At 39.1% G+C, this 21,114-nt stretch overlaps 1 long non-coding RNA gene across 3 annotated transcripts in view; it reads right to left on the bottom strand.

Annotated features, from left to right (window-relative positions):
* Positions 1-21,114, bottom strand: part of LOC141729187 (uncharacterized) — a 33,210-nt gene that overhangs the window by 10,345 nt on the left and 1,751 nt on the right. For 2 of the 3 annotated variants that reach the window (XR_012580503.1, XR_012580501.1), the window contains exon 1: positions 11,510-13,359. The exons of the other annotated variant lie outside the window; for it this stretch is intronic. This is a non-coding gene — a long non-coding RNA (uncharacterized LOC141729187). Of the gene's footprint in view, positions 1-11,509; positions 13,360-21,114 lie in introns of those variants that run through there. 3 annotated transcript variants of the gene reach the window in all.

Here is a 21,114-nt window from a genome sequence, read left to right as displayed (position 1 = left end):
CGTAGTGCTCAGTTTGGGGTGAGATGATAGAAATCATATCAAGTAGGAATCTGCTCCGAGCACACTGAAAAGCTCTCTAATCAGGTGCTTTTACTGCATGCCTCAATGCAGCAGCTAGGAGCAGGCCTGACAAAAAGAGGCAGCTATGGACATGAGCTGGAGGAGCAGCTTCAGTGACCTCTCCATTCCAGTGCCTTTCAAAGGCTTGCTCACCCCAACACACAGACTGTTGGCTGCTCTGGAGTGGCTGGAGGGATTAGGGCTCTATCAGTCTGCAAAAGTCACACCGAAAGCAGTATTTCTTTAACTGTGTGTGGTGACAGTGACTCCAAGGCTCTGTACTGGAGTACCATGAATAGCTATACCACAGCCTCAAGCTTTTCTTTGGCTGTATTTTTTTTTCCCTAGTGAACCTCCTCCTCATTGCTGCACACTCAGTACCATTTTTCCAGGACAGGTCATGGCACTGCCGTTCCAGGTCTCCACTAGTCCAAGCCTGATCTATGGGAACTGGAGGAAGAGAAATGGCTCTCCTTAGGCTGGGTATGAGACTGAAGCAAAGTTCCCCACTCCTGATGCTGCTCCAGGGGATTATAGTGGCATTGTTAGAAACGTTAACGCCCAAAGTTTTTAGGAGAAAAACAAACAGGCAGTGGGTGTTAGTGTGTTCCCACAGAAAATGGTTGATGATATTGTCCTCCCAGCAGGTTTCTGAGCCGTAAATCTCTGAAACTATACATATGTCATGGCTATGAGAGACAAACTCAGCAGCACACTCTGTGACTCATTGTCCATGTGCCCATGGCATAGGTTTGTCTTTACACCTTTTGCATGGTCCTGAGATGAAAACTCCTCAGCTAAGTCCTCATGGCCCAACCACATACTTGAAACTACCAACTTTTCATTACTTTCTGAAATACCTCACTGATATTTTAGAATGATCCTGTACTATGCTGGTCAGAAAGTTCCAGCAGAGTAAGATGAAAGTGTATAGCATGACTGACTTACTGGGACTTGCCCTTTCTTCTTTTGTTTGTTTTTCTCATATTTTTTTCTTCACCCAAGTGCAGTGAACTCCCTACAAAGAAACTCTTTATCTGCTGGATATTGAAACAAAATGCCAAACCTGGGGTTTGTAGTCACTACTGTGTAAATATTTAATACCAACGATAATGGTTCTTTGGGAATAAAGGGTGTATCACCAATAATTGTTACTGGCATTGCTATTACAGTCTCCTGGATCCAAGCCAGGAGGTCTGGCAGATGCTGGTGGAAGCACACTCAGACCCTTAAGTGAGGCACTAATGTAAATACAACAGTGTGTCCCCTGTCAGTGCCTATTCAAGCACTGTGCGGTCCCTTTGACTGAACAGTGCTGAGTCTGAGGAAGTTGCTGTGATAATTGTGAACCCAAGGCTGAATTCCTATAAAGTTCAGGCAGAGAAAGATATTGGTTTGAAAAGAGTTTTGAGAAAAACAACTAGATTCTGGAGTCAGCTGCCAATTTACTAAATTTATTAGCATCCATGTGACTAAAGCTGAAAAATGCAGAATTTCTAAGATGTATCAGTTCTTTAAATATTCAGCTTGTGTGTTCTTCAGAATGCTCTGTATGTAAGATTGAATGAAAAACAACAAGTACAGAACTGGGTATTTCAATGAATAATAATTTTGTATTATTGTATTAATGCTTAATTTAAAATTCCTGTTCCTTTTTTTTCTTAGCTCAAAGGCTTCCTAAGACAGGTGTTATTGTCTTTCTAAGGCTTTTGTTGCAGTGAAACAGACTGCATGAAAACCGATGAAATGAAGGAAAAACATGCTTGTTTTCTCTGAGGAATTACCTCACTTTTTTTTTTTTTTCAACTTTATTCTAGTACAATTAATGACTTAATATTAAGACAACATATTATCTTATCTGCCCTGTGTTTCTTCCCCCACCAGCTGACTTTGTTCCTTACCTACTATTCAGTTTCTTCCCTCCTGAGGGACTTAAGGCTGAGTACTTACCAAGCCAATGCAGGCAGGGAATATGCAAGGAATATGCGGGACATGTTAGGAGCTTTCTTGGGGAGCAGAGAGGTGTGTCTTGTGGTGCCTTTGGTCACTGTGCACCAGAGGGACAGAGGGAGCCCTGAGCAGTCTCTGCCCCATGGGGAGGGCAGTGACGCCTCCCCCGCCCTCATCAGCCGTGCTCTGAGTGAAATTCCACTCTTGGGCAGAGGGCTTGGCTGTCCAGAGCCTTTTCTGCTCTCTGGGAGGGAAGGAAGAGCTTCTTCTCTTTGTCATCCTTTCTCTTGAGTGCCAGCACGGCAGAGGATGCCCAGCAGCACCCCATCTCTTTACTGATTCACAAAAGGTTTGTTTTTATGGGGAATCTTCTGTCTGAGAGGAGTCTGTGCATGTAATGTCCCTTTTATCTTCTGGAGGAACTGTTCTGTAACTATGGCATTCCTTGGAGGCCAAAAAATCTTTAATGCTTTCTTTAATTGATGTAAGTATAGATTAATCATATGCTAACTTGGCAAGTGGCTTTATTAGAACTAATTTCTGTCTTCAAGCAGTACAGCTTATTATAACAAAATAGTAAAAAGCTCATTATAAAAAGGAAACAAAAATTCACGGGGAGTTTCGACTCCATGGCACAAATTGTGGGTTGTGAACTTGGGGTCTGACATAGGTATTCTAGCCAATATACAAGGGAACAGTCTTGCAACAATAAGATCCAAAGAAAAGGTATGGTGGTTTCTTAGAGTGTGCAGTAATTTATGTGGAAACTCATGACAGATAGATGGGCACTCTTGTATCCTTGTGTGTTTGTATTTAAGAGGGATCAAATATTTATGTGAATGTGACTTTTTTCTCTCAATCTTGTGCGATCTACTCTGAGGCTAAATACATTTTGAGAACTGTGAAGGAAATTTTCCTTGCACCATATCTTTTACAAAACAAGTTAAGACATTCCTTACTCAGCCAAGGGTCCTAATTCTGTTTTACATATGTTATTTATGGTGAGGCAATTCAGGGGCAAAGATTTACATTGATCTCCTGAAAACACTGGAAAGTATTGTACAGTACTGAGGTTGTGATCTTTTATCTTTTTTTATCCATTATCTTTTTAATAAGTCCAAAGGTAGAAAAAATTAATTCACAGAAAGCACCCTTTGCTTAGCCACACAGTGTGAAAGGCAAGCAAAGATCACAGACTGCCTCAAGTCTGTCAAGAACATCAAAAGAACAGACCCATCTCTTTTTAATAACCTTCAGTATTACCTGATTTAGAGTAAATTTTCACTTCATGATTTTTGAGAAGAACAATACCCAACACCTGTAAAATTCTTTCTTCCTGCAAGCACTTTTTGGATCATCTATCCTCAGAGGTAGGAGACAAAAACTGGGAATACCACAGACTTTTTTACTTGCTTGCTTTGAATTTTGTTTCTGTGTTTCTGTTCCAATGGTTCTAATGCTCTATGGTCTAATGGGTTGTCCCCAGTCTTTTTGAGTGCAACATTATGGCTAAATCACCAAAATTCTTTACTTGGAAATTCCACTTCCACTAAGTCATGGAGTTGAAAACTCTAAGGCTGAAAAACTGCAAGTTAGGCAGGTCAAGAACCTGGTTTGACAGTGGGTACCTCCCTCTCCTACTGGTAGACTGTCCTAGTGAATGTATTTAATGCTAATCACAAGAGGATGAATCAAAATGAATACAAAATGTGTATGAAATCCTAATCCCTTAGTCTCAAATACCTGTGATGGTTGGTCAGACTCAGTCCCACTGTCAGGGAGCTGGAGAGCCAGCTGATGGCAGGCTCTGCACGCTGCCCTGTTTACTCCTGAAGCAGGCTGATACCTCCAGGCTCCTAGTCCAGACAGGGCTGCTTCTCTCCCTATAAGCCCCTGCTCCAGTCTCACTAACCTCATATTTCTCATTCTTCCCTTCCTCTGCTCCTCATGTGAGGAAGGGTTTTGTTCCTCTGCCTGTAGGTGAGATTTGCTCTTTGTTGCTCAGTAACAGTACTGAGAGCGCAGGGGTAGAAGAGGAGGAAGCTAATGGCTGTATGGAGAAAACAAAAAACGGGAAAATATCTGCTTCTCAGTTCTCATAACCTGGAGTATGTGTGGTGGTGGTGGTTTAGTGGGTTTGTTCTGTCCTGTCTTGTTTTTCAAAACAAACCTTTCTAAATAATGAAATGCTGAAACATAGAGTAGCCCTCCTTATCCATTGCCACATCCAAAAAACCTGGTTATCTCTCTGTGCTTCAGGGATGTGTGTTTCCCAGTGAGTCTCATGTTATAGAAACAAAAAGTCAAATATAAGTTCTATAATTTTTACATATATATATAGGTACAGCAAATCGCTGAAGAATAATCTTCAGTCTTTCTTCACGGGAAAAAAAGGAGCTGATAAGAAATAGAAATTAACTACTTATTTCTGACACTAATCTATAACCCCAACTGCTTAAAGACAGTTAATCTCTATTTCTGGATTTCCAGTCAAACAAAACTAGTTCATGAATGAGAAGGAAGAAAGTGGACAAGTAATGGAACAAGGGGTTTTCCTTCTTTTCCACACTGCACTGAAACAGAGGAATCCTACCAAGGGATATGGCTTTCTCATGACTTTGTTTTAGCAGACAGAAGTTGTTCCTCATTCCTAAACTGTGTGTTACAGAGGAGAGGGCAATGAAGCTTTTGACTCTTAACAGAATTTTACTAGGAAGGAATTTTATGAACAAACATCATAGACAATGGGTAGAAGGAGAAGTAGTAGAGATTTGTTTACAAAGAGTTTCAAATCAGGTTTCTCTAATTTCAAAATGATTTTGAGGTGTGCCACAAAGTTTGGGGAAGACGTTTATTACTGTTCCATTACTTTATTACTGCTTCTTAGTTTACAAGTTGGCTGGAGTCTTTTGTGGTCATACAACAATGATACATTTTAATTTAAGTTTAAAAGGAAGAACAAATAGGTAATATTGGAAGCTACCAGAATTTCCAGTTGGAAAAAAACCCTTCAGATTTTTCAACAGGAAGTTATTCCAGTAAAAATCTTTTTGATTGCAAACTGTTTTTAAAAGGATTAAAAAAAAAAAACACCCAATTTGAGCAAGTGAAGCAGATAGAACAAGATCATAACACTGGGACTGGAAAATTTGAAGGGAATGGTATCAACTCTTAGACTTGCACAAAGGACTTGGAGTCTACATTGCTACAGAAACCAAATCATTTAATTTCATGCTAAAACACCTAACAGTAACCTTGAAGAGGAGAAACTGTAGTTAACATAATGTTTTGTCTGCCAGTATTACAGCAAGCTGTTAGTATTTCAAGGCAATACTTGCAAACATGAAAGAACATGTAGAGAAGAGGGCAGCTTGAAAGAAAGTAAAAGCCAGATTCCTCCTTCCTTGGATTTTAGAAAAAAAAGTCAAGCCACATGTGATCTAAAGCTGTGAGATCTTCTCAGTCTCCACAGTCGCTTGCAGTTGTTACATTATCACTTTCATTGCTTTCATATCTATAAGACCATCACTTTGAAGTCCAAGAGTTTTCTTGGGAATTTAGGTAGAAAAATCTGTATCAGTAGTTCAGATCACTTCAGCTTAGAGGCAACAGTGAATTAGGAGAGCTTTGGATGGTTGGTGTCCAAATGCAGTTGGAATCTTCTCCATGTTTGCTTTCACCTAAAGTTTACCACAACAGAAGTGTAGATCCAAGGAGTAAGACCTGAGAAGTAACATCACATGTAATCTGCTGTCTCTAAAATCTGTGGTCAGCCAGAGACCAACAAACAAGACACAAACAAGTCTTGATTAGGCCAGAGAGAGCTGTGGCTTCCGTGTAACTATGTGTACAGGCATGAATCAGAGCAAAGATGTGCATGGCAAGGTGATGCAATCTCACCTCTGGTGTGGGAGATTATCTTGTCCTTGATATATCCCACCCACAAAGGATACTAGACCTTAATCAGCTGATGTAGGTCAGGACAGAGGTCACCAATGAGGTCTGAATGCCATAGGGCCTGGTATGGTACACAGTCTGTTATATCTGTTGTGGATTTTTGGGTAAAGGATGAGCATACGGTTATGTCCCCATAAAGAGACCAGGAACAGCATAATGTGTACTAATTCCTACAGGAATTAAATTACTTACACACAGAGAAAGGAGTTGAAGAGTTAAAGCTAGGGTTTCAAACAAAATTGAAGCTGTGATAATTGCAGACAACAGGATATTGGGGCAGTGCTTTGCACCTAGAGGGAAAAAAATATTCATCAAAATTATCGAGGACAGGGGGGCCATGTGGCAGTACTGAGCCTCAGATAACACGACATTATGATCTTGCAGAGATAGGAGGAAAGGCAAGATGGGGAGAGCTTAAGGAGTTTCATGAATGAATTTCATGCTTTAACTAAATAATTTGAGGGGCAAACAGGAAATTATAGTAAGAGAAGAACAGGAGAATGAATGGAGAAGATCATAAAAATTTTCCAAATTTCTGTTTCAAGAGAAATGCAAAACCTCTTACATCTGAAGAATATAGCATTTATCATAACTTGCTGCCTTGAGGACTGTTGGGAGCATATCAAACTACAGCTGACACCAGTATTTAACCCTTTCAAGCACTTAGATATATTCTGGGTGTTCAATGAAAAGAGCTTATATGTTTGTAAGTATGAGCTTATGTGCCTACCCAATGCAGCTTTGGTGGCAGATACCACAGAGAGAAAAGTTACTATGGTATGTCATCATTTGCCTTCCTTTGAGACAGAAATTCATGCAGGAGTAAGAGAGGCTACGTTAAATGTAGCACATCAGCACACCAGCTGTTTCTCCCAGGCTGCATAGAAGCCACAAGCTCTTTTGCAACAACAATAATACAAGTCAGTTTTTTAGTGCTCCTGCCTCCCTGGGTTATGTTTTTTGCAGTCCAAGGAAACAATCAGGCAAGTTTCCAGCTGTTAGTTAACTGCTTGTGAATTGTTTTTTTGAAGAAGGGGAAATATCAAACAGAGTCTGTAATAACTCGGGAAACACCATCATGAGTTACAGTTTATACAAATGCATGGTGTTTCCCTCTTCCATGGTGATTCTTCTCTCAATGTCTATTAAAATCTTGAGCACAAAGTTGGAAAACCTGAATGCTGTGGCATTATAATCATGTTTGCTTGCAAATTATTGTCTTGCTCTCATGCAGCTGATAAAACAGTAACAGTTCTATTTAAATGTCATACCATTTGTTGATAATGAGTTATTAAACTACAGGGTGGATATTTGTTCTCACTACTTCTGCAGAACACCATATTATGCCTATTAAACTGTTTCATCTGAAGCTTAAATGCCACTCAGAAGATTCTTTCGGGGACAGGATTAATTATGTTGTCTGCATCTCGCTAATTGATACATGACGTATTATGGAACATCAACAAACTCTTTTAGAATTAACCATCCATGAAGCAGACCTCACAGTGGCATTTCAGACAGTTTTATGTTCACAGTTCAGCTGTCAGGAGACTGAGGAGAAGAAGAAGAGCAAATGTGCGCAAGAGAAGGATTTTACTATACCTATTGCTAAAAGCTCTCAACAATTCCTACACGACACATCTGTTTCTGCTGTCTCTGTCACCTGCCTGGCTGTCCCCTTGTGTTTGACCAGACCTAGTCTCGCTAATAGAGAATCCACTCTCTTTTGCAAAATAAATGAGAGGAAAAAGGTTAATGAGTTTGCCAAATTGCTTTGTGCCCCTCTATGGTGAGATTTGTGAGTCATGGTATTGCAGCAGTTTGCAGGGCTCCAGAGCACACTCAACACCCACAACATGTACAAACCTTTGCTGTGCAATGTCAGTGAGCAAAAACCACTGTGAAAGCCTGATGTGCACACTCTCTTCTTGGAGAGGGGTTGGGCAGGGGGAAAAAGGAAGCAGGCATGCCAGCCATTGGTGGTATGCAACACCCTGATGTTCCTCAGCCACAAAACTTGTATGCAAGCACAAGAATCTCTATATTTTTGCTTAACTACAATATTTCTTTTTCCAGGACTTTAGGAATAGATGGTCAGAAACCTATGCCCCTCTCCTCCAAAGACACTACAAACCTGTTGTACCATAACTGAAGTAGAAAGAGCATAAGGATTCATCTAATAAGATGGGAGTGAAGGTGCGAGAACTTTAATTAAACCTTTTCTGAAAAGGAAATAAACAACTGAGCAAGGAATTTTTTTTCAGGAATCTTGAGAGGATGAAAAATATGGAGAAAAAAATAAATTAATTAAATATTGTCCCAAAGGCAAACTAATAACTCAGAGTAGTCCAGTCTTCAATTAAGGTGTGATTGATTGCCTCTGCTCTTTACTTCTCATTCTCAGCCTCTTGCCCTAGGAGAGTATTTACACTGAGAACTCTGCCTCTGTAGGCTGTAGTGCTCCATTTTGTTGGTGATTCTGCTTTGCTGCTTCTGATGCCCTGCTTTTCCCTGTCCTGGAGCATCTGGCCTCAGCTCACGTTTGCCTGTGCTCTGAGTGATTTCTTGCACCAGTTCCTGACACTACTGCAGCAGCTCAGAGAAAGAAGTGAAGAATTTTGCCAAAACAGTCATTTCCTGTCCATAGCAATTCCTTTTGAAAATAAACCCACCACAACACTCTGGGCAGAGGAGAAACCCAAGGCTGAGGTTGTCTGTTAGAGCATTACATGAAGGGAGATTCCTTGGGCACATTGGGGAGATTATGGTGAGACCACAGTGGTGGTTTTGTTTAAATTTCAGTAAACCAAGACATGCTCTGGCTTGTAAGGCAGAGTAGTCTTGAAACATGTCAACTAGATGTCTGGTAAAATTTAGGAAAATGAGAACTATTTTAGTGACTAATATATGTACAGCATGTGAGATGCAATTGCTTGATGTAGCACAATGGGAGTGTTCCCAGGGAACCAATGCAGGGATGTGCAGGCAAACTGGCACAACTTCACTCAGGAAGGGTATGGCTGGTAAATCTCACATCACAAGAATTAGGGAAATTCCAGATAAGTAATCAGAAATGAAGTTAAAACTGACAACCTATGTATGAACCCTGTCAAACTCATTGCCACAGGAAGATGGAACAAGCAATATAAGTAAATTGGGCAAGCGACACAGAAGAATGGAAAGTGGATCCCAATACTTCAATTTAAGAAGTTTTTAAGGAACCTATTACTGGAATCTGGACACATAAACTTTCTTTGTTTCTCATAAGATTAATTTTCTTGTTTTTCTTGTTTTTCTCTGTCTCAGAGTACTCAACTGTCAGCTTTCTAAGACTATTCACAATGGTTTCAGGATATTTCAAAAAATAGCTACATGTGAGTCCATTTCTGTGTATTTATTAAGAGTTTTTCTGCATTAATATGCATATATAGCGATTAATTTTATCTGCCACTTGATGTACAAAGTGACTTTCTGCAGCTCTTTGTAATCAGCCTTAGATTTGAGTGTCCCTAGTTCACTTTTATGTGAACTTTCTCCTTACATTAGCCCTTTTTTTCAAAATAACTCAATGATAGGTTGAGCAATACAATTTTCAGATAGCCATATTATTGTGTGTTGTTCTTTCATTTAATGGAATTGATTTGATACAGAAGCAGCTCAATTCAGCAGTATTACCAAGGCCAGGTTTATCATCGTGCTTTAGCTCTTTCATAACTTGTTTGTGTGCTTGGACAGCATTTACTTGCGTCCTATACTGGTCTGAAACAGCGAATGACCTTTCAAGCAACAAAGCCACAGGAAGTACTTAAAAACCTGATTTTCACGACAACCATAAATGGGAGATAAGAGGACCTATAAACAGAACTCTGCTGTGCAGCTCTCAGTAATTCCAATAATGGCTTGTGGAATAAGATGACTACTTTGAATATTCTTCTCAATGGCTTTGTGTGCACTACCTATAGATACCAGTTTTTGTTCTCAGGTTAATGTTTTATTAGTTGACAACATAAGTCTTAGCATGAAAGTTATGTCCCTTGAACCAACAGCAAAGTGGAATGCAGTAACATACTGTTGTTACAGGATTTTTTTGGCTATACATGGCATGAGTCATGCACTTGGACATAATTCAGTCACTATCACACTCTGTTCATATAATTGGCAATAAAACTAGGAACAATTTCACTGTTAGTGACTTGCCTTATATCAGTGTTCTTGCTTTCACACACTACACCATGAAATTACAGTATCTTGTTCAATTTTTGAACCTTTAATAACAAGAGTGGGCAGAAATCAACTCCGACCAAACCTTAAACCAGTACTTAAGACTGAAGAGACAAAAGGTTGCTGCAATGGGAAATGCTGGAGTGAAGGGAAACTGAAAAGCTGGCATAAAGTAGCTCTCAGTAGCAACACAAACAGAGCATATTGGGCCATATAGGATGTCATATTAATTTATAACCTGGGGATTTTTGTGTTGCCTAAGAAGCTGTGCATCTGTCTGGATACTTGTTCCAGAGGAGGCTATCACAGAATCATACAATCATTTACTTTGGAAAAGACCTAAGAGTGATAAGGTCCCTCCTGAGCCTCCTTTTCTCCAGGCTAAACAACCCCTGTTCCCTCAGCTGCTCCTCATAAGAGGAGCTCCTGCCCCATCATCAGCTCCTCTGCCCTTCTCTGAACTTGCTCCAGCACCCCAATGTGCTTCCTGGACTGAGGCACCTGGAACTGAACACAGGATTCCATGTGAGGCCTCCCCAGTGCTGAGTACAGGGGGATGATCCCTGCTCTAGTCCTACTCTTTCTCCCCATAGGAAAATCTGGACCCAAAATGATGGCTTTCTGTCAGCGTCCTTTTATTTCATAAAATGAGATAAAAAATATCTTATTCACTCAAAATTACAGTGACATTAATTTAATTTCTAACATCTTCCTAGGATGTGCTGTTCTGCTTACATAATTATTTCCATGAATGATTAGACCACCTAAATAGTTAGGTGGTTAAAAAGTATTACTTACCATCCTAAACAAAGATTGAAGTTTACTGCAGAAAAATTATTTTACAATTCAACTGCAACTGAAGCAAAGGTGATCTTTTATGGAGAATTCCTTTTGCTGTCACTAGTGCTAACCAGCTGAGAGAGTTCTGCTTTTGACAAATAAAGATACTGTACTGAATGTTTGCAGTATCTTCTACCCCCTTGTCTGGACATCACATTCCAAGTGACTGGCTTTCAGAGCAGGAAAACATGGAACAGAAACACTGCTCAAAGCATTGTTTATTGTCAAAGATGAAACACACCTTAGATCTATTAAGAATTTACTGTTAACTGTGAGCCTGTTTCTATAATTGAGATTTTAAGAGTCTAGCTATTAGTCCAGATCTACTTATTACAGAGAAAGAGAGAGCAACAGTGAGTCAGCAATGTTACCCCACACTGCTCAGATCCTGCTCCTCTCCCTGGCATGACCCTCGTCCATCCCCTGCTCCTCCCTAGGCTGATGGTTTCGCCCTGGTCAGGGGTGGGTTACGGCAACTCACCTGCACCTCCAAGTCCTTTGGTTCCAGGTTTTTTTTTTGCCTGCAACTCCACAGCTTCTGCATTTATGATATAATTGTGTCTTTCATGCATGCTTGGTACTATTTCTTTGACAATTTCTTTGACTTCCAGTCACCTGGAAGCAGTGATCAGGCTCAGCCAGAAGCGCGACCTGCCCTGGTGATGAGGCAGGTCTGGGGCTCAGGTGTGAGCTGAAATCACCAAGTCAGGGGCAGATCCAGCCCTGTGACCCACAGGCAAGTCCACAGTGATAGGGCAGGTCTGAGTTAGTCAGGGTAAAGTTCAGTTTTACCTGGACTGAGGACAGGGCTGAGAACGTCCCTGAGGTGCTCTGCTGAGGGAGGTGGAGGGGAGTCCCCCTCATGGCTGGCTGCCATGAGCTGCTGAAAATGGTAATAACTAACAGACTTTGATCCCAATATCTTTGAAATGCAAAGCAGGCACTTCAGTCACCAGCATTTCCAGTATTTCATAAGCCATAGCAATGTAAGGGAGTTTCGTATCTTTACGTTCATGTAATTGAAACCTACTGAGTGTGACGAAGCATTTTTTGTACCATTTTTTAAACTACAACAAAAGACATTGAAATGCCTCTGGAAATCACAGCTAAAGCTCAAAAGAGGAGGGAGGACCTACGTTACTAGCTTTTTCTTTTATTTCCCAGTTCCTCAAAGTGGGAGAAAAACACATATGTCCAAAACATGCAGGATTTTACCATATTTACATATCAATATTTAATTACACAAATTAGGGTAGTGATACATTGAAACCTATTTTTGTATTACATTACCTACTCTACTTTTAGAGGGGAATACTTTGATAATATCTCTTAACCTTCAAGAGAATAAATGGTGAACTACTGCTTGCCAGGTTTCATGTATCTGAGAATGGGGGAATAACTTGTTACACAAATATCCCTGATTATTTTTAGTCCCTAGATGAAGAAAAATGAAACTTCAAACCTAAAACTACAGCTAGGCAAACTAAAAGGGTTTGACTTAGATTGAAGCAAAGCAGGAATTGAGGTTATTTAAAATAGCTGGACAGGTTGGATAGGGCAAAGTTTGGCAAAGTTTATTTTCCTAGCTTGATTTCCAGGACTGACTTTCAGAAGAAAGTAACATGAGTATATATTTCTACCCTAGGCTTGTTCTGCATCCTTTTTAGGCGCATTCAGCCTTGGGAGGAATGTGTGTACTCCAGGCTCAGGCAGTGCTTGCTGCTCTCAGGGGACTGGAGCCTTGCAACTCAAGATTTGAGCAAGCACATGACTGACTGAGGTTGCAGTGCATGCAAAGGCATTTTGATTCTTTCCTCTCCTCAGAGATCAAGAGTGATGTCTAAGGCTAGAAGAAGTGAGGATGATCCTTAAGTCAGGACAGAGAGCTTGGTCTGTAGGGTTAGCAATTCAAATGATCTTTCAAAAAGATCACCAGTTCTCTGAAGATTTTGAGAAGTAATAAACAATTCCTGAGTGTTATAACACTGCTCAAATGCATTGGTCTCAGAAATGTTGAAGTATTCTTTGACATTCAACCAAAAGGAACTTAGATGCTGGGTACTCTGCCTTCAGGATTGAGTCTAAATTTCCAATCCTAGGAGGGCTTCATTTTGTGACATCATCCTTCTTTATAACACAAATTAGTTTAAAAGTGTTTCCTGTCCACCTGGAGTGAACCTGTACAAAGCAGCAGCTCCGGTCTTACCTCAGGGCATGACCTCACAACATAAAAGCCTTCACTTGTCAATATTTAATTCAACATTTACTAAATGGTACATAGATGTTAGGTTGATTTCACTGGTAATAATTTTGCAAAGATTTAACTAGCTTTACTCTACATGGAGGGTAATGTTGGAAATAACCCTAACATAATAAAAAACATTAAGCTCATGGCTCATAAGATTTTTCCTAAATGATGACATACCAGACTTTCATGTGTACACAAGAAAAAATGGTTAAAACAACACTAATAGACAACACAGCAAAGAGTAATTATTAACCACTTTTTCTTGCAAAATAGCTGGAAAACACTTTGTTGTAGCTTACCCTATGAACTGTCATATAAAATCAACAAAAACTATTTTAAAAGATTCAGTATTCTTGTTCTGTTCCCCCCAGATCTGTTTGATTTCCTTGTACAGAAGCACAAGGATTTGGAACTTTGAGATTTTTAAGATAAAAGAACTTCTAAATAAAAATGGTCAGTGTCCTTCCTGGCTTTTCTCTCAAAACTGTGCTTTTAGCAGTGCAGGAAGCAGTGCATTTCATCAATGACATGCAGCCATAAAAAGACACCAAATTCCAGTTTTGGTGGTTTGACTAAGTGAGAAGCTATATATTCTCTCTTTCACTAGAAACGTATTTATTGATATGGTTAATTTTCCTATGGAATTAGCTTAAAACTAAACTGTATGCTACTCCTTTTCTAGATCAAAACATTTTTGTAGACCTAAAATCTTAGCATCAGTCTGAGCCTGCATTTCCAAAGGGACCTATCCATCTTTATGTGTGAATGAGCATTCACACTCGTAGTTACAGACACTGTACACCCTCTGGTTATCACATTTTCTCTAGTATTTGTGTTTCCAACTTCCTAACAATGAAAAAAAGCCATTGCAAAGAGCAAAATTTCACAGCCTTCTGTTTGAATAATCAATTTGTAAGCTTTTAACATGGGTTTGCTTGTAATATTCTAATTTTTCTGTTTTGTTTGTGATTTCTTTCTTGTATGACTTCTAACATAGAAGTTCATGTTTTCATTGTGCTATTTCTTGGTTATGTCTGTGTAAGTTGCCCTTGAGATGGTTTCTTTGTATTCTTGATCAAGATGAAACAGGGCAAATTAAAAAACCTGAATCTACAGTTTGGGATAACTTGGATAAAAGATGTAGTTTGCTAAGTTTGAAAGGATTAGTTTTATCACAAAATGAGCTTCAATGATCATTGAATTAATGCTCTTTGAACATGCATGTGTGTCCAAAGCATACATAACTATGTGAAACTTGTTTTATAATGTAGCAGCACCAGCTTTATAGCCCTTCTTTTTTATTTTCCTCTCCTTATGCCAATCATGGGACATGCAGAGCAACAAGCCCTTTCCAGTAGTGACAGATGCTGCTAGGAAGTAGAGCATCTTAGTTTTAGTTTTCATAACCAAATCACCTTGGATTAATTTTAAAGTTGTAAAAGTTTCAGTTCAAATGTAGATTATTTGAAGTGAAAATTAGAAGTGTATCAGTCTGGAAGGCATCATCTCTCTCTGGTAGCTGAGATATAAGATTTGTTTGAAACTCACTTGTCTGCTCCCTCATTCTCCCTCTAGAGAATGAATCCCCTATTTTCTTTTAGACACCATGTTACATAGAGCTAAAGTACAAGACTGTATTTCCTGTTAAATGTAAGACATTGGATTCCAAGTCTAAAGACAGTTTTACATAAAATATGCTAGGGGATCTGATGGAGAATTTCTTTCCTGTTGCTCAGAAGTGGTGTTTTCTTTGATTAGCATCTTGCAATGGGAGAAGGATGCCTATGTTAAGCTGAAGAAAAACTGATGCTAATATCTTTTGAGAACCTCAGCGAGGTTTATGTAACAGGGTAACAGGTGATCCGTAGGAGCTGCCAGAACAATCACAACTTGAAATACAAACCAAGTACCACATGCTCAATAATCCCACTTTCCCCAAAAGAACAAGGTTACTTCAAATCCCAGCCAGAGTTTCAGCCAACTCACCCCTGTACAGCTGCTTCTTTACCTAATATATCTTGGATACCTTAACATCTGCAAATTTAGGAATAATCCAACCAAATTACCTATCAGGTCCCTAGAAAAATGCTGATGAGACTGATTTAACCTTGAATTTTTACTTTACCTTGAATTTTCCAAGAGAGCAGTATGTGTAGGATCAGGGAAAAGGCAAGGCAGATAGCACCTTTTTACAATGGAGTGTTCTTATCTCTCTTAGCTTTGGGATGTAAGGAATTTATAACAAAGCACAACTGCTACACCCTTGTCCTGATCCATATTTTGTTCAATTTTTAAACTAATGCTGATATGGAACACCTCTCTATGGCACAAAGCCAGAACAATAGACAAGGTAAATCTTTTGTATTAACTACTGAGAGGTTTATTGGTGTACAGTATGTTCTGTACTGTATTGTTCCAACCTCCTATCATCTTGCAAAGGGGTGAATCCTCACAAGTACCACACACCAGCTCTCATGCTGAGCTCCTGGCCACTGTTAAAATCTATTTATAGCATGTGGAATGCTGTGGGTGTTCCTCAGTGTAGTCACTTGTAAACAGGTAAAAGTATAAGAATGCAGGTCCTAGCCTTAGGCACATGCATTTCAAATATCTAATGGCTCAAATTCGGGAAGCAGGGCTTTTTCACGTTTGTGGTATCTGAAACAAAGACCTCTTGTAGGGTGTCACAGCCATACAAGGCAGTTTGTTTTCCATTGGGCAAAAAAGAGACATTGCATGAATTCCAGCTGAAACGTCATGCTATGCTTTGTTTTCACTGTTAATTATTTATTACTTCTGAAATGATATAAAAGAGTTAAATCTGGCTTTACATTTAACTCAATGACTTAGCTGTCCCTATTTTAGAGAAGTCAGCAGCAGCAATTCTGAGGAGGGCTGTTTCTGAGCTGCACTGAACTTCACTGGAAGAGAAGAATTCTTCAGATAAGGGGTGAGTAGCATCTAAAAGTTGGACTTGACACTTTGCAGCAAATCTGACAATGTTCTCAAGGGGTTGACTTGGGGAGGGAAGAATAGATTTATCTTGGTATAAACCAATGTTTTAAAGTTCATAAACAAATAATTTCCTGTGCTAGCCAAGTTCTCAGCTTCTTTGTAACTAGTCATTAACTCTGAAATCTGTCTTCCTCTCCTAGTGTAACGCATTTCTATGGAAAATAGCCTTAATTTTCATCACAATTTTTTAGAAGAAAATCCACCCAAAACCCAACAACAAACCACAACAGAACATTTCACTTTGAGATAGAAACCCAGTCTTTCCACTTCTCAGTACAAGAAATCAGATTATGACTTGTATGAAATATTGAAATGCAAATACAATAATTCATCATTTTGCAAAGGCACTTTTGGATCGATACTACAGGTACAGGAAAAAAGGATATATGTGGTTTTTTTCCTACTCAGATAACCAATTACTTATGAGACATGTATTTCTGGGATGGGGTGTCTACAGCATTTGAGAATAACTTTTTTAAAATAGTTCAGTAGCATAGGAATGCTCTGTATCTAATTAAAGCCATACCCCATCTGATTCCCTCAATGGTACTTTAATAATGGGACTCCTAGATATTTTTCATAAACACTATAGGAAACATTGACTTGCACAGTCTCAGAATAGATCTAGATTAACAAAACTGCTTGAGAAGAAAATAATGCCTTCAGTTTTCAATGGAGTTCAATTGTACCTATTTACATAACCAGATATTTGTGTCACTTACCAGAATCTAATACATAAACTGTTACTGCTTTGGGGATATAGACATTCAGAATGTGTTCTTCACATTGGATGCTCTAATTATTCAATCTTTTAATAATCAACGGTGGATTTCTTCTGTGTGAGTGTGTATGTGTGCTTTATGGTACCAGGGAGAGAAGCACATTCATTGTAGCACACACCACAAACTAGGGGCAGAGGTATCTGTCTTGAAGCACAGGCAAGTCCTCTGCTTGCATGTCTTACACTGCAAGAACAGCTCCATTTTTGAAAAGCACAAGCAGTCAGCAACAGATAACTTCTGCTCTGGCTGAGTAGAAAAAAGACAGCAGCATACAAGCTATGGAACAAGAGTGAGATGCAAAACTTTTCTCCTCCATGCCCTTTTGCCAGAGTTTTAGAGCTGAATCAAAAAAAAAAAAAAAAAAAGAAAAAAAAGATATTTTAAAGCATGGTCTTATTTCCAGTACTAACCATAGCAAACCAAAGTAATTAAGTTGGGCAATTTTGCCTCCCAAAGGCAAAAATTATTAGATGTCAATCTATCATGGACAATAAGACTTGCTGAGCCTATTTGGGTTATTTTTACACCAGTGTTTTCCAAAGCTTTGCCATTCACACCTTATTGTGGTGCTGTCTCTCTTGGTGCTTCTTTTTCCTCCTTTTAAAAGAAAGGAAACAATTCTCTGCTACAGTTGAGAGAGATGTGTCCTGAGGGGTATAAAGCCCTTTCCATCCCTAAGAGGCCACAACAGTTTATAATTATAACTGAGTTTTGTCAGCTGGAGGCTGCTCTTCCACAGTTCTCCTGTCCATAGTACTGCAATGTTGACACAGACATTATTTTTCCATGGAGATGGTATAATTTTGTACTTGGGAGACAGACAGGGAAGCTCTGCATGCCCAGCACGAGGAATTTGTGACAGGAGAGTCTTTTATATCACAGATAAAGTGCCTGAAGCTTGTTTGTGTTTTGCATTGGGTGGGGTGACCAGGGCCTTTATGTTAGTCCAAGCTCATCTGATGAAGATGGCAAATGGGCCTTCAATGGCTACTGAGCCTTGTGCTCAGACCAGACAACAATAACTGATCCAGTCCACATTTTATACATTTCTGGCTTGGTCTTGTTGGGTTTTTTTAACATCTGTGTCCTTTAACTCAGCTTTTCTGAGGTGGCCATCTCCTTGGTGATTTCATCATCTAACTTAGCAAATATGGCTGGTGAGAATCTTAGTTCATCTGAACTGCTCCCTTTGCATATTTGCTTTTTCTGAACAGCTTTCCAAGAGCTTTTATTTTTCCTGACTTGCAGTCAGTAAGTGAAAGCTGAATGTTCAATAGAAGTTCAGAATTAAACCTGGATTACAGTTGGTTTATTCATACCTCTCCCAAGTCAGTTTACTGCGCCAGTCATAATGTTCCTTTTTTGTGAACTGCTGAGCCTTCCGTGCCAAAGCTAACAATTCACAGGACTCAGCTGGATTCCATGTCCTACCAGTGAACTCAACCCATACATCACCAAATAAACTGTTGGATAAATAGATAAGCAAACTGTAGCTGAAATTGAAGATGCCCTGGGCCTGACTTAGATGAGCCTTTCCTGATTTGTGAGTCACCTCCTGCCTAACTGTAGAAGCTATGGAACAGAAAAATCTAATCTGGTGTGTCAAAGAAAAAATATTGAATTAATATCTTTGGATCAACAACTTTAGAAACTTTACCTGGTACTAGCAATATGAACTTCAGAGGGAAGGAATACTTCTCTACATTATCTACTCAATTTTTTCAGTGAGTGATAAACAGCAGCATTAGAGCAAATATGAGCTTTTCATTACCCTATGAGGATCATCACTTCTTTAGATTTTGTCAAACTCTGAAGATCAGGTTTCTGCTTGCTGTAATCGTGTCTCCCTTCCCTGCACAGGAGTCAATAAGATGCAAAAAATATCATTGACAAAGCCATACAGGATTTCAGTGATTTTTACTCCATCTTCAGTCCAGATTTCTTATTTTTTGCATCAACTAGAATGTCCGTTCTGGATATGGTAATGTTGCTTTTGCTACAGTCAAGTTGATATCTTAAAAAAGTAAAAGAGGGTTACCTGAAATATAGGAAGGATAGCTCAATCTTAACACTTAGACTGATGGTGCATTGCTAGCAATTTAACTTTCCAGACATATCTTAAAATGTTTTAAAGGTGTTCTGAAAAAATTCAGCCACATAAAAATAAGTTGAGTGAGGGAAGGCTGACACAAGTTATCCTGCTAGTGACTTAGCTGTGAGGTTGTGTCTCCTAAGATATTTAACAGATTGTTTCTGACTTTGTTGTTTCTGTTTCAGTGGTATGACCCATATGTTCTTTATCTTGTCAGCTCTTAAATTCCAGTTTGATGATGCTTTGTTTGTGCTCTGTCAGAACCTTCATTAATTTAATTATCTTAATTATCCACATATATGAAATCTGTATGGGATGGGGAAGCTTCAGTGAACAGGTCATGACATTACTTTTCATATACTTGTTAAAAGTGGCATGGGACAGGAGAACTGTTTGATGAGACTAAGGCTCTCTCCTCTAAAGTGAAATACATTTCCATGAAAGCCCTTTTTGAAGAACAATTTAGCAGGAATTGACTAAGGCCCCTTGAAGCAGAGGGAAAGGAGGTTGTTTGTGGGTTGTTAGCATTGACTGCACTGGTAAGTAGAGAGGGAAGAAGGAAACTTTTCTGGCTTTAGTGCTTCTAGGATGTTGTTACTTCGCTGGTTTCTCTCACTTAGAAGCTCAGATTGGTTGCTTGGAGCAATCTGATATAATGGCCTCAGTAATGTCAATGTCTCATGGAAGTGATTCCATCCTAAAACCCTCTTGTAAATGTGATGGCCTCAACAACCAAACTGCTTCACCAAACTGCCTGTTACTCCCTCATGTCTCATGGCTCACTGCCTTGTGGACTCCTGTCCGGAAGACAACTTGTATTCAGGGCTGGATCTATCATTACCACAATGGCCACATAAGCAAAAGTCTTGAAATGCACTATCATCTCAAGAGGTTGAAGCGGAATAACACAGTAATCCTTATTCCAAATTAACTGAACAAACTGGCAGACTGCCCAAGATCATACAATGAAGCACCATGTAAATATCAGATTGTCTCTGAAACCAGTTTAGTATCTTCATAAATTAAGATTAAAATGCCCTTTAACATTATTTAAGTACTTATGGTGACGTACAGGCAAGAATTTGCTTGATAGAGGAGTAAATAAATCGACTCTTCCAAATTTGCAAATGTGCAATGACCTAGCTAGTATAGGTCTAATAATCTTTAGAATCACACCAACAATTAATCCAAGTGCCCTGGCTGGAGCTCAGCCATAGTAATGTAGTTCCACCTGACTGACTAAACTTCTTTTGTAGTTGCTCTGGGTCTGAAGTTCCTACTCTAACAGTGACAGCATATCTACTAAAGAGCCTGCATCTTTTTCCCTCCTGAACAGTAGCACAACTTTCTTCTTTTCTTCCTCAGCTATTATTTCACAAGGTAACAGAATGGAGAACAAACAGCAAAGCAACGGCATGATGAAAGAAAATAATGCAGTAAAGAAAAAAGTGGTGAGTGAATTAATCAAATCTTCTTTCAAGGCATTTGTTTGCTATTTGGAGACTGGAGGTAGAAAATAATTATAAAATAATTATAAAATAATTATTATAAAATAATTATTTGGAACCTATATGAATACTTACTCTTTTTTTGAGTAGCATATGTTTAGTTTCTGTAACTAACCAACAGTGATTGGAAAGGGTCAAAAATTGTGAGCATGTTAAGGTGAGAAATTATGTACATATTAATCACATGTAGCCATGGTATTTGTATTTGAGTATGAACTGAACTACTTGCACCTATTTAACATGAAACAAAACAAGACACAGGTGTCTGATTCATCTCAATATCACTCTATATATTCCAGGGGCTTGATTCTCCCAACTTGACTTAATTTTTTGACTCTTACAACAATTCAAAGGGATGATAAATGTTGTCCAGATCTTCTATCAACATGTATAATAATTGTACATGCTCATGAGTATCCTCTGGCTTTCTATTCAAACACC

This window comes from Zonotrichia albicollis, chromosome 5 (genome assembly GCF_047830755.1).
Source record: "Zonotrichia albicollis isolate bZonAlb1 chromosome 5, bZonAlb1.hap1, whole genome shotgun sequence".
NCBI lineage: Eukaryota > Metazoa > Chordata > Aves > Passeriformes > Passerellidae > Zonotrichia > Zonotrichia albicollis.
This window is presented reverse-complemented; position numbering and strand designations above follow the sequence as displayed.